We start from the raw sequence: 15,183 nt of genomic DNA, 5'->3' as shown, positions 1-15,183 counted from the left end.
GAAAACGCATGACCAAATGAAGGACCTACCCAGGAAAATATTCGGGGAGTTATATTTCAGGCAAAGAATCCGGCTAGCACAAAAGTCCTTAAGTGAGAATGAAGTTGGTGTATTCCAGTAACACTCCCTGGAGAAGAAGTGGACAAGGAAACATGAGGTAAGACATTAGATAAGAAAGCTTCCTGGGGAATTGATAGTCCATATTAGAGACTTCAAATTTCCATTTAAGCGTGACTGGGAAATAATAAGAGTTTAGAGCAGTAAAGAGACATGACATAATACATATGCTAAATATATGTGATCTGGCTGCTGTGTGGTAAACAGATTGTAAGGGATGGAAGAGAAATTAGGGAAACACTTTTGGTAATCATGAGGACGGTGAGAAATTATTGGAGTTGTGATTTTTTTTCATGTAGAAGCAATAGACTTGCTGATGGATTGAATCACAGTGGAGTGGATTGAAGGAAACTTTTCTCAGGCATAAGATGGTGATGTCTTGACTGAGGGTGGTTTTCCAGTTAGTGGTAGTCAGTAACAAATCACCACAAGACCTCCTAGTGTGAAACAATCATCTATTATGCTCATGAGTTCCATGTGCCAGAAATCCCAGCAGAACACAAGACAGGAGGCTTGTTCTTCCTCACAGTGTTTAGAAACGACCTCAGCTGGAAGACCAGAAGGCTGGCAATTGGAGACAGAGATTGATTCTAAACTGACTGAGGTTAAAATTAATACCTAACCTAAATATAAAATGATTTTTTATTATATTTCATTAGTGATGGAGCTTTTTCTTCACTTTGCTTCAAGTGTTGGACTTTGTGAAAATATACAAAAGATTGCCTCTAACTTGGAAGTATCAGACATGGAAAAGAAAGCTCATTGCAGAACTGCTGCTTGAGTATCTGTGTTAAACCCTGTTCCAAAATCTTTGCAGCTGAGAATAATTATTAGTTTATTACCCTCAGAGTCAAGGTATATAAGTGGACAATTCCAAGTTACCCATCCATTGGTTAATTGAGATAAACTGACTGAGGCCATGGGATATGATGGGTTCATATATTTCATATTACACACTAGTGATTTTTAGAAGTGCATGTTTGTTTGCCAACCGAGATGTCAAGATAGAAACACGTCTCTTATTTAACGCCTCCACCATCATATACAACCACAGTCAATCCATTCTTCCATCACCTGCCCTTTTGTGCAGTTAGTAAGTTCCATCAACTGTATCTCCTAAATATATCTCAAAAATTTCCCTCCATTCCATATTCAAGGTCCTGCCTTAGATCAGGATTATAGTGCAAAATCCTCCAAACTATCTTCTATATTGGCTCCCTGAATCCCTCCTTCTTACACATAGCTGTTAGCGTAAGCGATCTACATTGTCAGTCATGCCATATATACAGCAATGATTAACGGGGAAAATCTAAATTATTTATATGATGGTGAATTATGCTTTTTATGATCCATCCATGAACTAGATAATGACCAGATGTTACTCTAGTCTAAATAGAATTCCAACTTTAAGTTAAAAGATTTTGGTCATTGGAGCCACCACTATTTGGCTTGAAAATGTCAAAGTAACTTTTCTTAGTGCTATAATAGTGAGCGATAGTTGACCTAAACTTGCATATATGTTTAAAAAATTGTCATTCTTCAATACAAATATTTTCATATCCTGATTTGGGCTTTTATTTAAAGATTTTGTTAAGTCTTCATAATCCATATATAATAGCTTAAATGAAACAATTCAATTCTCAAGGTACTTTTTAAAGTATGCTTTAAAACCTGTGAGGCTTCAGTCTTGACTTCTGCATTTGGCTCTCACCTTGACAGTCTTTTCTCACAGTTTAATGGTATACATCTGGTTACTTACCTTTGGGATTATTTTGAACTGCCACTGTTTTTGAGGTTCTTTATTTTTAAAAGATCCCTTAAGTCACAGAGTTTATATAATTATACAGAACCTTCTGATTAGAGATTAACTGAACATAGCAATGGCAGAGCCAATTAAAAGATTGCAGTATCCAGGAAACAACTATGCCATTTATTTTGAATTTTAAGGCAGAATACTTTAACTAATTCTGTGGCAGTAACATATATTGTCCTCCGTGAGACCTTGACTGGAAACGTTAATAAAACACTCCTATCTACAAGCAGTTAGTTGCTGCAGAAAGACAGATATTCTTACCAACAAAAGAACATTCATTTCCAAAAACTGCATATAAATATTTTACACAGTTTCCTAATTTTCTTAAAGTTTAAATTGATTGTATATAGTTTATGTGTTTTTTCTGAATCTGAAACCTGCAGAACTCGTTAATGAAACCTTGCTTAAGCCTCCCTCTATAAACCCAACTTGATGTACGGTACAGCAGTGCCCCCTAGAGCCAGACGGCTTTACAAATTAACCCTTTCCAGCAGTCTTGATTAGGACTTCAGAAGCAGTGATTAATGTTCGCAGGTTTGTTTCCTGTAATCTAGAGAATAACGCTGTGGTAACCAGAGAACATATTCATAGTTCGAAGGGCTTGATTTTATTTAAAACGCCTATCTATCGCTCTATTGTACAATGCTCTGTTATGAATTTACAGAATTTTCCTCTAAGCATATCATTCCGATTTTTCTTCATTCCCAGTTATGAAGTCACACATCGACAAGGTTGACTTACATGGTCTTAAGCACTATTATATTCTTTAATATATTAGAAATGTCTTGCATATAGCCTGTTCCAGAAGTCATAAGGATAAGAGAAATTTTAAACTGGAAAATACCCTAGAGATCATCCAAGCAAGCAAGCTCACTTCTTCATCTAGGTGAGGATAAGTCACCTGCCTGCAGTTGCAAAATCAGGTTCACAACGATCCAAAGCAGGATATTCGTGCACAGGATGCCACTAGCTAAAAATGCTGATGCCAATATGGCACTTGATAATACATTCATTTATATCATTAACGATATATATCTTCCTAATTTCTTGAGTATTTTTCACTGTTTAAGAATAGCCCTTACAACATTTCTACCAACAGGTGCAGGTACATCATTTAGAATAAAGTGCAATTGACACCTGAGACAGAAACAGTGTGATTAATATAACTTCTAGAAGTTAGAAGAATGTCATAATTGAGGGAAAAACTAAATCTTTTCTTTGTCTGCCTCGTGTTCTCTCCAGTGGATCACGCCCTAGTTTCTAAAACCCCAAAGAAATAAAGAATCAAAGTGAGTAAGTGATTAAATCCAGGCCCAAATAGCTTCAATTATTTAATCTGATACAGCTGTAAAACGTGAACTATATTTGATATATGTAAGTCTTCAGACCTTGATATAGGAATACAAACCACTTAGACTCTAGAGGAAGCAAGAAAGAAGAGAAGAAAGTGAGGGAGACAAAAAGGACAAAAGATGAAAAAGGAGCATCATGCCCCTTGGCGGCTGGGGCGGAGGGAAGAGTGTGAATCGAGGAAAGAACACACTGCTGCTCCTTCAGAATTAATCATTTCCCAAGGAGTAAACTACTGCCCATCCCTCTTGGTCCTGCTTGTAAACAGAGCACCGCATCCCTGGCCGAAAGAAATGCTGCTGGGGGCCAGGTCCCTGCTGCCCTCCTCCCCATGCACTTGTCTCGCCCTTCGTGCAGAGGGGTCTCAGAGACAGGGGCTTGTGGGCAGCAGTTGGAATAAGTAGGAGCTTGGTAGTGTTCACATGGATGGCCTTTTCCCCTCAACTCTACATTTTCTGTTAGGGAAAAAAAAAGATATCTATTTGTTTTTGCTTCAGGCTGATGTAAGCTTCATGCTTTGTTAAAATGCTATCTTTTCCCCTTGGGATTCAGCAGTGTATATATGGCAAATATTCTTTCAGAACAAAACCAGCAGATTTTTTTCACAAAATCATCTCAAATCATCAACACTTCTTTTTATTTAGTGTGCTTTTCTTAAAGCAAAAGCTAATATATGTATGTGAAGTCCTTGATACTGTTGTATAATTTTTTAATTTTTGATTTTACTAAAACAAAAAATATGAAGTTTTAAGTATAAGTTGATAGGAAAATTAAAAAGCAAGCATAATTGGTTGGAAGATGGCAACAGATTGTTAGAAACTCGTTTTTGTGATAGTGAAGATTTGTTAGTAAAAGATTTTGGTCAGCTTTACTAAACCTTCTGACAGTGTTGAAAGCAGGGTACTATTGAAAATAAAACTAAACGAAAGAAATCAGGGCATAACCTTATGATATACAAATCATCAAGAATAATTTGAACTTTTAGGCAGTGAAATATTTAATAATGTTTCATTTCTGGTTTCTAAATTACAGTAAACAAACAACTTCATTGTTTTCCTTGGGTTGGACTTAGCAAGGTTTCTTAATAAAATGAAGAGGTCCCAAGAGTCTAAAACTCCTAAATTCTATTGTTTTACATAAAATTAGAAAGCAGAATGGCAATTGTCCTATATCTCAGATCTTGAAATGAACATTTTTCTCAATAAGAATGAATAATTTAATTGTTAAAAAGCTTCTTAGAAACATTTGATTGAAAGACTTTTTACTAATATATGGTCTCAGTCATATTCCAACAAATATAAAAAATACAAATGTATGCACTTGCGAGTGTAATACACAGAAGGTGACTTAGCAGTTGAAAAGCTAAACATTCCACCAAATTCAAACAATGCTCTCTAAAGAATCTTTGACAGATGGTCATCCAGGCTCTGCTTAAAGATTTGATGTGAATTTTACTACCTGATAAGGCAGACAATTACATTTTTCACCTGTTATAAGATCTATAATGTTATGCTGAAATCAGCTACAGCTTCTCTGATTTAGTAGCTGTTTTCTACATACCAGCCTTTCAATTTCTTAAGGTTAGTCCAGTACTAAACATTTTCAAGTCAAATACCAACAGTTCCCATTCTTAAATTATATGATTTCTGGATGTTCTATCCTTTTTTTCCTCTAGACTTAATGTAGATTGCCAATTATTAATTAGTTCTGGCCTCCAGAACAAAACATTTTCAAATGTGATCTGAAAAATAGGGGTTAGAGTGGAGGCTGTTTGCTCAGAATTCAGTCAGATTGCCTTGGAATGTTCAAGTCTATCCAGATGCTTTCTCCATGCTCCTTGATGATTCCAGTATTTAGATTTTTATATCTGCAAGTGCCAGAGTTGACTGACACTTTAACTCTGTTTTACGGTGTGTGGAATAAACTTTTCATTGCAAATCATCCTCCTTGAAGGTAAAAGTTGTAGAATCTTTTCTTTCTAGGATCAATTAATGTTGCCTCATCTACCCAGTCACTAGGGCCAGCCCTCCCACTTCTTTCTCTTTATGTAGAAAATAAAGCCTCTCACACTATAAAGAGTTTACAAGTGTCAGCTTTTTCTGTGTTTTCATCTTAGAGGTTTATGGGACATTAGCATGCACGCCCTTTGTGCTTAATTCTTCTTTGTGTAGTCAAATTAATTTTCTCATTGTGATCATTTGAAACTGGGTGCTCAGACTGTTTGGACATTCATATAAATGACACTAAAAATGTATTGAGGGTGATGTGTTCGACACTTCTGTGGACTTGCAATAAGGGGTTCCATAAAGCTATTTCTGAAAATTCCATGGTTTTTATTTGGGAGACAGGCTTTAGGAGAGAGTACGTGTTCAGTTTAGTACATGAATGAGTCTCACAGGTCCTCAATGCTCTATGTGTGAACAAGATGAATTTGGAGGATTGCTATGGCAGGTATTAAGAGGTGTTAACCACAGTCATAGAAATATCTCTGAAATGCTACCATAGAATTATTGTCTTGCTTTGCACAGCTCGTGAGAAAAACTGCATCAATAAATTGGTTGTCATATGTTTCCATAAGTACTAATTTTTATTTGATTTATGGAATTGTTTGACATTTTGCAGAATATTTTCAAAATTAATTCTCACTTTAGAATAGTTAATAATCACTCCATTCTTGTGAAAATTATAGGACCAAACCTAGACTTCTAAGGTCAGGTCTAGTTTTTCTGTCTTCCTACTTTGTATGGTAAGGAAGGATTCTACTTCACGCACGAATTTTTAGTACTTCAAGTCTTTGAATCATGTGTGTAATCACACATATGCTTTTGCCATTACTGAGCTTTTTGAAATCTGCTCTATTGCATGCCCAGCATTCTTCCCTTTCATTTTATTTATATTAGGATCATAATGTGGCACCTTCAATCTGAATATTCTCATGATTTCCCATTCAGTGAGCTCTTCTCCTTCATGGCTCCAATTTAAGACCAGAGTAGCAATTCCCCCCATTGCTCTTGGATTTATTTAATAATTAAAAATAATTGTATAATTTAGGTTGAATTAAGCTTGATTTTTTGCATAGATTTAAGTTAGAACTGTGGTGGAACTGATTTTTATGGTAAAATTGGAATTAATGGGCAGAGTTGAGGAAAATGGTAATAAAAAAGTGAATTTATGACCATTTTATGCAAGAAAATGGTAAAGGGTGAGGAAGCCTTTTCAAGAATATAGTCAGCCTATATGTAATTACAGAAAGGGTACAGAAATTTTGTATCCTTTCAAGGGTACAAAATTTTATTTGTTGGATGCTTAGTTAAGTATTTTTATAAACTTAACACTTATCCAACAATAAATCTCCGGCCTGGTAGTCAAAATATCAAGCACAAAGTCAACACAAAACAAGTTCAAGGTGTATCTAAGGACCAGAGCTAACGTTAAAATATTCAGAAGGAAAAAAAAATCTTTATCCTGATTATGCCAAGACTATAAAGACATTTTCAAGGGCAATGTTGTATTACAGAGATGAGAAACTACAGTTCATTAAAAATTAACAGTAATGCAATTGAAATGTATCTATTAAAGCAATATGCTTTAAAATGAGAATGATAAATGTATATTTGTAGTTGGCTCTGATTCTACAAACTGTAAACTATTGAGAATAGAGACTGAAAGTTCCTTCCAACCAAATGAAAACGTCCAGGTCGAGATGTCATTAAATACAGATTTATCCACATCCCACTGTCCAGCTATTTAAGAAATTAAACATAAATAAGCAAAGTGATAAAAAGAAAACCCCATCAGAGTTTAAAATATGGATTAGCACCAATTGCTTATTACTCATTTCAAAGAATATATGCAGATGTAATTTGGACTAAATCAAAAAAGGATTCTTCCTGTTGGCATATATTTGTACTTTTCCCAAAGGAAATGTGGAATTAAGGCAAATAGAGAGAGATATGGAAAATCCCACCACTAGAAAGATGGGAAGGGCAAATGTTATAGGTGTGACCAGGTTGCCAGACAGATGGTGAATGCTTGATGGGATGTTTTGCAAGATCAATAGCTGGTTGAGAATGGGAATGCAAAACTGAAAGAGAACAGCAGAGGCTATGTCTACTACTCTTAGTTGCCCTCTTGTCTCAGCTTTCAATTATCAAATATTCTCAACTAGACATATACTTATTCATTTATTTCTTTATTGATTCAGTCAACAAATAAGGATTGAGCACATGTAATGGCAGACACTGTGCTCAGCCCACTGGATATGCAGCATGTATAGCATGATGTACCCCAGGGGTATGATCAAGCTGGGTCTACACTCCATGCAGACAGCAAAACCTAACAATGAAGGCCATGCACTAGCATATGAAATAACCAGGGTTGGGAACTTGCTTTATATAGAATGATCAGCGATGTTTCCTTTAAGCTGGGATTTTGAGCTGAAATCTGTCTAAAGAAAATGATATTTATTCCTTCTGGAATGAAAGAAAAGCTTGTACAAAAAACTTGATGTGCTCAAACTTGGAAAATCTGAAGTTCAGCAAGAAGACCAGTGCAGACAGCACATAGTACGTGAGTGGGGGTGGGCATAACAGAGTGAGTATGCAGGGCCAGATCACACAGACCCTGGCAGATAATATCTGTAGACAGTCTTTTAAGCAGATGAACCATTTTCTGACACATTTATTTTAAATCACTGGACATGAGTGGAAATGTTGTGATCTGGAAGGGATAGGTCTGGAAGCAGGAGTAAATTGTGAGAACATCAGAGAGGAAGCTGCTGCAGCCAGTGCCTGAAACCCAGTCAAGGTGTCTTCACAAATGGAAATATCCTGAACACCCTACCCCCCGCCCACCATCCTCCCGCCAAAAAAAAAAAAGCCACAAAGACTTTAGGGTTTAACAACTTGACGTTGTATACAGATGACTGTAGCTGGAAGAGAAGAAATACATTGAAATCTGAAGTTCACTTTCCCATCAGGAAAAGGCATTTTTCAAATTGTTTAATGCCTCCTTGCTTTCAGCAAAAATAGAGGACATGCAAATACAGTTTCCCAGATGCAAAGGCCAGTGGCCATAGCTCAGCTCATCTAGACTAAGAAAAATGAAAAAGGCACTGGAAATATAATTTAGTATCTGCTAGATGTTCAGTATTTAAGGGAAGAATTTAGTAGTGCCCATGAAAGAAAAAGGGGCTTTAGTTAAAATATGCCCACATGAGTTCAGGAAAATAGAACTCAGAAGAACCAAGACCTTACAAGAAAAATAAATTAAAACATAAAATCTACACAAGCCTATATAAAACTCTACAGGGGAGAAAGCAGAAAACACATAAGTCACTCAAGGAGAGCTTTAGAAAAAAAGGGAGGGTTGGCCACATTGAGGACAGACCCAAGAAAGATAAGATTTCAGATAACTACTTTGAACTAACCCACAATGGAATTAAAGGAAATGTGTCATTTATGAAAAATAAAAGGATGAGATAAGACAATGGAATTTAAAATTAAATTATAATAACATTGTGACTATCTCAATAGATACTAAAGGCATTCAATAAAATTAAACATCTATGATATTTATTCAAGTTTTGCCTTTTGTAATTTTCTTTTTCAAATAATATTTTCAATTCAAGGCTTTTTGAATCTGGGGATGTAAGCCCACAGATATAGAGGGGTAACTGGCATTATAAAAATACACATAAGTGTTGTAAATAAGTATATAATAAATAAGAAAAAATATGTAGCATGTAAGAAGAAAATTACAAAACTTTATTTAAATACATTAAAGAATATAAGAGGATATTATGTTCTTGAATAGGGGTATTTAATATAATAAAAATGTCTCTTCTCCTCCAAATTTAAATATACATAATAATATGCATATCATTACATAAGTATTCAATAAAGTTCCAGTCAAATCTCAGTGAATTTCTATTTATTTCGGAGAAGAAAAGCAAACAGAGTGAATTGCTGTTCTAGGTAAGAAAACCTATTGCAAAACTTACAGCATTGAAGAATGCACAGTATCATGTATAATGTTAGTACAGGAATAGCAACAGAGAACAACGGAAAAATAGACGGGCATGATCTGCTAAGTGATGCCGACAAAATTGATTATCCTAGTGTTAGCGGAAGAGGATCTGGAGATCACTCCATCCATTGGCCTCGGTTCTTGGTAAGGATGCAAAGAAGAATCTGAGATCTTATCCGTTTAAACAGGAGAGTTTATTGAAGATAAGGAGAGAACAGAGAGAACACCTCAAAAGAGAGGTGAGCCAGGCCAAGGAAGGCAATGGCGCAGGAGGGCTGGGGTGTAGAGTTTTTAAGACAAGGTTTTTGCACAATCCAGGAGGTCATTGATTGACAGTCTTAATTGACAGCTACAGGTTATATAACAAGAGGCTCTGCTGTGCATGTCTGTCCCATAATGCAGTCTGTTATGGTTAGATGTTTGTATTCATAGAATATTTATGAACGTTTAATGAGCCCAATGGCCACCAAAGGTTATCTAAGGACATGACAGTGTGAGGTGTGTGCATGTGCCAGAGTGGGGAGAGCCCTCCAGTCGGCCAGTGGGGAATTTTTCCGGTCCCCAAACCATTCTGGAGTACTGACGGGGGCGTGTTTGGGGCAGCGTTGGCAAATAGCTTGGCGGGATTAGGCGGCTATTGGACGTTCAGCCGACAGGGCTGCCTCTTGATGCTCATGGCTAACTTCCTGCCTAACAGTAGTAAGAAAAAAAACCTACAAAATTTGATTCCACTGTACACAAAAATCAATTCTAGTTGAATTAAATTGTTAAGAAAGGTACAATTTTAAAGTTTATGGAATACATATAGTATTCTATCACTTCAGGGACAGGTAGGCAAACATTTAAAGCTTTAGAAGTATATACAGGCAGACCTCGTTTTATTATGCTTCACTTTGTCATGCTTTACAGATACTGCATTTTTTTATTTTTTCAACTTGAGGGTTTGTGGCAACCCTGCGTCGAGCAGGTATATTGGCGCCATTTTTCAACTGCATTATCTTTTAATTAAGGTGTGTACGTTGGTTTTTTTTTTTAGACATAATGCTATTGCACACTTCATAGACTACAGTATAGTGTAAACATGAACTTTTATGTACATTGGGAAATCAAAAAAATTGGGACTCGCTTTATTGATATATTTGCTGTATTGCAGTGGTCTGGAACTTAACCCACAATATCTCTGAGGTATTCCTGAATAGAAGACTTTCTCAGAATAAGGAAAACCCCAAATCTTTAAGATAAATTTTAAAAATCAATAAATTTGATTATACTACAGTTGAGAAGGTCTATGTCTCAGAAGATACAGAAAGTTGTAAAATAAGCCACAATTTGTAGAACATATTTGCAACATATAAAAATGACAAATAGCTATTTCCTGGGTGTTATAAAGATCAGATATAAATTAATAGGACAACCCAGTAGAAAAACTGGACAAAAGGCATATGATGCAAATTAAAGTCACAAGTAGGTCTGTCATACAAACACTAGATAGGCAGAATGTTTTAAAGTTTAGCAATAACAAGTATCAACAGAATAAAAAGTATCAGTGGCTCATATACTACTGGTAGAAATGTAAAACCTGTTCATTGTATAAAGTCGAATACAAGCATATTCTAGGCCCAGAAATCCCACTTCTTGCTCTTGTATGTAACCTCCAGTAAATGCATATAACAATGTTTCTAAGGCCATTGTTCCTGACTCTGAAAACTGAAACCCACATTTCTGTTAACAATAGCAGAGAGAAATAATCTAACACAATATTACAGAGTGGTGGGATTGAGTGAACTAGAGACAAACACTGGGGCATGGATGAGCCTTAGAAATGGTATTGATTGAAGACAAGCCATAAATGAATACAATACACATTTATTTTTAATACGTTAAAAAAATAAAACTGAGCATTATGTTGTTTAAGTTAGTGTCCAAACACAAGTGGAAAAATCTAAAAGGCAGTAGGGAGAAATTCAAGATGGGAATACTTTGCAGGCGGGGTGGGGGGGGTGGCCCGAGGCACTGACATTCTATTTATTAAGTCTTTAGTAGGCTCACCATTTTATTATTTTCCTTTAGAAGTTAAATATGCACCGCATATAGATGTGCAACTACATTCTTCATCAATTATTACAAGTTATATAACACCTTTCTACTCTACCACTTGGTTTTTCAATAATATAGCTTAGTTATCATATAAGTCTGCTTCATTTTGTTGCTCTGGTAGTCAATTCAGCTATACAGATCTACCCACACTTAAGATTTTTATATTCATCAGTTACAGTAGATATATGTCCTTCCTCATATCTCTCAATACTCCAAATAATTCTGGAACTGTAAGGTCTACAAGAGCAAAAGTTGCCTGCATCTTTGCCATTATCTCCTCCTTACCTAGTGCAGGGATTGGTGCTGTATTTCAAAAAGTTACGTGCACCTACATGATGTATTATGTGTGCAAGCCACTCTCTTGAATAGAATTCACAGTTGCACTAAAATGAAAACCATAAAGCAAAGTGTTCACTTTCTGTAGCGAACAAAACACATAGAGTAGCCCGTGAGAAACTGAACTATTATTCTCTTCAGAAGTGATCAAATTGAGAATAAAAGTGTAAAGATTTATCTAACCCAAGAGGATAATAAATATATGTAATAATATATTATATATAATTTTTTAAATCTATATATTATATATAAATATAATATATAAATATAATATATATAATGTAAAAGTATAATAAATATAATAAGTGCTAAGACTATATTTGGTGTTCTTCAATCACTATTCAGCCAGTAAACTAGATAAACAAGGATGCTAATTTAAATTAATTACCTGGAAATAATTCTACTGAAAGTCGGTTAATGCCATTCCATATAGTAAGTTTTATTTTAATTCATTGTAGTAAATTATAACAGATTTTTTAATGGAAATTATTTCTATTTTTCATTACAAAATCATGTCTTGCATATTGTGTATATGCTTTTGAAAGTATTAAATACTTGATAATGTTAAAATATAAAAATATAACAGATATTTGTTACAGGTAGTCATAGAATGTAAAGAGAATAACAGTGCAATTTTAGAATTTAAGATAGCAAGAAACAGTAGGGTCAACAATTAAGATCAATGAAGTAGTGCCATAAATAATCTGTTGACTGACAATGAATGTTCATCTTGTCTGACATCTTATATATCAATTTGCTAACTTGACCTCTCTACTTGGATGTTTATTACTAACAGGAATAAAATCAAATTTAGGACAGTTTCTGAAATTCATTTTCTTGTTTGTTTATTTCTTTGATTATTTGGTTGATTGGTTTCAGGAATCTTGCAAAAGTCAGGGATTTTTTTTTTTCCTTTGCAGACCCTAAAACATGAATTGGTTCTCTTTAGGGCAGTAAAATAGCATGGATCAGTCTAGGCTGGAATTTTTCAGCACATTCCCCTTATTTCCTACTTCTATTTTATTCTATAAAATAATCCGGCATAATTTGCACTGGTTTCACAAGTCCCATGACACTTAAGTTTTTTCTTTGATTTCCATCGTCCCTTATAATGTGAAACCATTCCTTCTTAGATGGGGAAAGCAGTGCAATTTCCTTGGTCAGGTACCTGCTCTGTAATTAGCAGGTACCTGCTTCAAAGAGAGGCTATTTCTGATCCCACTGCCCTTGCACAGCTTGTTTGACTAACACTGATGAAGACGGTTGGGCACAGTGGACATCATGTTGAATGCTTTACCTTAAATGCACACAATTTTTGTGTGTCAATCACATCTCAGTAAAACTGGGGGAAATCAGTTAGAGCATTTTTTTCTCTTTTAAAGTACTGAGAGAAATTACCAGTTCTCTCATAGAGGCTTCACATGATAAAAAAACACACATATTTTTTCAGCCAAAGGAAGGTATGTGAATATTGCAGAATATACTCAGTTTCTTTTTTGTTAGATCTAAACTATCTTCTGGAAAGAACTGTCAGTTCTTCTCAGAAGGTATGCAGTACCCCCTGCCAGGAGCAATGGAGAGCATTTATCAGTTCCCTCTCTTCCCAAGAGAAGGGAGAACTAAACCATGGCAAATCTCCAAATACAGTCTCCTCAGCCTAAAAGTAGGATTGTCTAAGCATCTCCTATAACCCTATCCCCTCACACTTCTCCCATTTTTGTAGTTGGCACCTCAGTTTATTCAACTGCTTGAGTCAAAACCCTTAAGCAATTCTTAATTCCTCTCTTCCTTGTCACCAAAATTCTATCTACCAGCAAGTGCTATGTGTGCTACCACTAATATGTACTTCTAACCAATCCATTTTTTTCTCCCTATTTTCTCCCTAGTCTGTTGTACCAATCCTCACTGCTTTGTACACTCAAAGTCTCCCAACCTTTTCCTGCTTCATCCCACCTTCTCCAAGGTGTTCCCCACAAAACATCGCGTCATCTCCAGATTGCTTTTACCATTATGAAGGCAATTCATAAGAAATTTAAATTGTCCTAAAGGTTAAACATTAAGAGTGATTTTCTCTCCTACCCAAGATTTCTATTCCCATTCCCCAGAATCCTTTCTCATATACCCTTCTTGAAGCTGTCCATTTATGTATATACTTACTTATATGTGTATATGTACACATATATATGTATATATATATATATATATGAATACATACATATATATTCTTTTTCCCTAAATGAGAACACACTGTAAACGTTATTCTGTTTGTTTTATACCAGGTCTTCTGTTTGTTTTATACCATGAATGACACCATGGAGAGGTCAGCACCATTGACAGAAAAGTTTAATGTATTCACAGGTCCCCTAGAAATGAGAGGCACAGCTGACCACACAGGATCCCAGGAGGGACAGCAGGATTTTTGCCAGGAAACAGAAGACAGGAGAAGGGGGAACACTTAGGTCACTGCCTTTATTGGGATCTTCTCAGGAAAGGTCAGGCAACTCAGGGTAAATAGTTTAGGCTTGGCTAGTGTGAATAATTCCAGTGGGTTTTGGGCTATAAGGGCTGTGTCTAGCTGCCTGGTACCTGCCCTGGGGGGATTAAGGCAGACGGGTATTTCTTTTTGGGGTACACAGGCCAGATAGGGGAGGTATGGTTCTGAATTGGTCAGTTCGCTTGTCAAAGGCCTGCTCCTGGCTAAGTCTTTTGCTGTCTCTAAGAGCTGGCCAGTCCCAGGAGGGGCTGTACCACCCCAGTCAGAAATGACAAGTATCATAATGTACAGAAAATAACAAACAAGATTAATACACTGTTCTTTGATGTTTTTATTTAATAATAGTTACTGGAGGCCTTTACTTATCAGTGTATATAGATCTACTTCTATCTTTTTAACAGCCACATAACATTCATTTTATATAGATATTCCATAATTTAATTTTATTCCCATGATGAGGGATGTGTTGGTTGTTTGTAGTTTTTTGCTAGGAAAAAATAACGCTGCAATTAAAATATCACCCATTATATATTTGCATATAAGTACGCATGTATCTGTAAGATAAACTCCTACAAGCAGAAGATATGTATTCTTAAATACAAAATCAATATTGGCAATTAACTAAATTCCAAAGAGAGGGCACCAGTTCAATTCATACACCAGCAATAGCAGCATAAGACATTCTCTAACACCTCACCATCAAGTTTTCAAATTAATCATTTTCTCAAATCTTGCCAATCAGATTTTCAGAAATTGAAAATATTAAGGAATAAGCATTTTTTTATGTTTTTAAGATATTCATATTTCTTTTTCTGTTTCTCTATGTTCTGACCTTTATTTTTCTATTGGCTTTTTGGTCTATTTATATTGTCATAGATACTGGAAACAGAAATTAAAGTTTTGATTTAATCAAATTTATTTATCTTTTACCTTTGGCTTCTGGTTTTAT

Source organism: Delphinapterus leucas, chromosome 12 (genome assembly GCF_059928025.1).
Source record: "Delphinapterus leucas isolate spDelLeu-1000000601 "Yukka" chromosome 12, BTC_Dleu_Yukka2, whole genome shotgun sequence".
Classification (NCBI taxonomy): Eukaryota; Metazoa; Chordata; class Mammalia; order Artiodactyla; family Monodontidae; genus Delphinapterus; species Delphinapterus leucas.
This window is presented reverse-complemented; position numbering follows the sequence as displayed.